Below are 2,980 nucleotides of genomic sequence, written 5' to 3' on the forward strand. Positions count from 1 at the left end.
ACTGCTTTCAGAACACGTTACGGTCATTACGAGTTTATGGTCATGCCGTTTGGTTTAACTAATGCACCAGCTGTGTTCATGGACCTTATGAACCGAGTGTGTGGACCATACCTTGACAAGTTTGTCATTATTTTCATTGATGACATACTTATTTACTCAAAGAATGACCAAGAACACGGTGAACATTTGAGAAAGGTGTTAGAAGTATTGAGGAAGGAAAAATTGTACGCTAAGTTTTCAAAGTGTGCATTTTGGTTGGAAGAAGTTCAATTCCTCGGTCACATAGTGAACAAAGAAGGTATTAAGGTGGATCCGGCAAAGATAGAAACTGTTGAAAAGTGGGAAACTCCGAAAACTCCGAAACACATACGCCAGTTTTTAGGACTAGCTGGTTACTACAGAAGGTTCATCCAAGACTTTTCCAGAATAGCAAAACCCTTGACTGCATTAACGCATAAAGGGAAGAAATTTGAATGGAATGATGAACAAGAGAAAGCGTTTCAGTTATTGAAGAAAAAGCTAACTACGGCACCTATATTGTCATTGCCTGAAGGGAATGATGATTTTGTGATTTATTGTGACGCATCAAAGCAAGGTCTCGGTTGTGTATTAATGCAACGAACGAAGGTGATTGCTTATGCGTCTAGACAATTGAAGATTCACGAACAAAATTATACGACGCATGATTTGGAATTAGGCGCGGTTGTTTTTGCATTAAAGACTTGGAGGCACTACTTATATGGGGTCAAAAGTATTATATATACCGACCACAAAAGTCTTCAACACATATTTAATCAGAAACAACTGAATGTGAGGCAGCGTAGGTGGATTGAATTATTGAATGATTACGACTTTGAGATTCGTTACCACCCGGGGAAGGCAAATGTGGTAGCCGATGCCTTGAGCAGGAAGGACAGAGAACCCATTCGAGTAAAATCTATGAATATAATGATTCATAATAACATTACTACTCAAATAAAGGAGGCGCAACAAGGAGTTTTAAAAGAGGGAAATTTAAAGGATGAAATACCCAAAGGATCGGAGAAGCATCTTAATATTCGGGAAGACGGAACCCGGTATAGGGCTGAAAGGATTTGGGTACCAAAATTTGGAGATATGAGAGAAATGGTACTTAGAGAAGCTCATAAAACCAGATACTCAATACATCCTAGAACGGGGAAGATGTACAAGGATCTCAAGAAACATTTTTGGTGGCCGGGTATGAAAGCCAATGTTGCTAAATACGTAGGAGAATGTTTGACGTGTTCTAAGGTCAAAGCTGAGCATCAGAAACCATCAGGTCTACTTCAACAACCCGAAATCCCGGAATGGAAATGGGAAAACATTACCATGGATTTCATCACTAAATTGCCCAGGACTGCAAGTGGTTTTGATACTATTTGGGTAATAGTTGATCGTCTCACCAAATCAGCACACTTCCTACCAATAAGAGAAGATGACAAGATGGAGAAGTTAGCACGACTGTATTTGAAGGAAGTCGTCTCCAGACATGGAATACCAATCTCTATTATCTCTGATAGGGATGGTAGATTTATTTCAAGATTCTGGCAGACATTACAGCAAGCATTAGGAACTCGTCTAGACATGAGTACTGCCTATCATCCACAAACTGATGGGCAGAGCGAAAGGACGATACAAACGCTTGAAGACATGCTACGAGCATGTGTTATTGATTTCGGAAACAGTTGGGATCGACATCTACCATTAGCAGAATTTTCCTACAATAACAGCTACCATTCAAGCATTGAGATGGCGCCGTTTGAAGCACTTTATGGTAGAAAGTGCAGGTCTCCAATTTGGTGGAGTAAAGTGGGGGATAGACAGATTACGGGTCCGGAGATTATACAAGAAACTACCGAGAAGATCATCCAAATTCAACAACGGTTGAAAACCGCCCAAAGTCGACAAAAGAGCTACGCTGACATTAAAAGAAAAGATATAGAATTTGAAATTGGAGAGATGGTCATGCTGAAAGTTGCACCTTGGAAAGGCGTTGTTCGATTTGGTAAACGAGGGAAATTAAATCCAAGGTATATTGGACCATTCAAGATTATTGATCGTGTCGGACCAGTAGCTTACCGACTTGAGTTACCTCAACAACTCGCAGCTGTACATAACACTTTCCACGTCTCGAATTTGAAGAAATGTTTTGCTAAAGAAGATCTCACTATTCCGTTAGATGAAATCCAAATCAACGAAAAACTTCAATTCATCGAAGAACCCGTCGAAATAATGGATCGTGAGGTTAAAAGACTTAAGCAAAACAAGATACCAATTGTTAAGGTTCGATGGAATGCTCGTAGAGGACCCGAGTTCACCTGGGAGCGGGAAGATCAGATGAAGAAGAAATACCCGCATCTATTTCCAGAAGATTCGTCAACACCTTCAACAGCTTAAAATTTCGGGACGAAATTTATTTAACGGGTAGGTACTGTAGTGACCCGAACTTTTCCATGTTTATATATATTAATTGAGATTGATATTTACATGATTAAATGTTTCCAACATGTTAAGCAATCAAACTTGTTAAGACTTGATTAATTGAAATAGGTTTCATATAGACAATTGACCACCCAAGTTGACCGGTGATTCACGAACGTTAAAACTTGTAAAAAAACTATATGATGACATATATATGGTTATATATATAGTTAACATGATATTATTATAAGTAAACATATCATTAATTATATTAATAATGAACTACATATGTAAAAACAAGACTACTAACTTAATGATTTTGAAACGAGACATATATGTAACGTTTATCGTTGTAACGACATTTAATGTATATATATCATATTAAGAGATATTCGTACATCATAATATCATGATAATATAATAATTTAAAATCTCTTTTGATATTATAAACATTGGGTTAACAACATTTAACAAGATCGTTAACCTAAAGGTTTCAAAACAACATTTACATGTAACGACTAACGATGACTTAACGACT

This window comes from Rutidosis leptorrhynchoides, chromosome 4 (genome assembly GCF_046630445.1).
Source record: "Rutidosis leptorrhynchoides isolate AG116_Rl617_1_P2 chromosome 4, CSIRO_AGI_Rlap_v1, whole genome shotgun sequence".
NCBI lineage: Eukaryota > Viridiplantae > Streptophyta > Magnoliopsida > Asterales > Asteraceae > Rutidosis > Rutidosis leptorrhynchoides.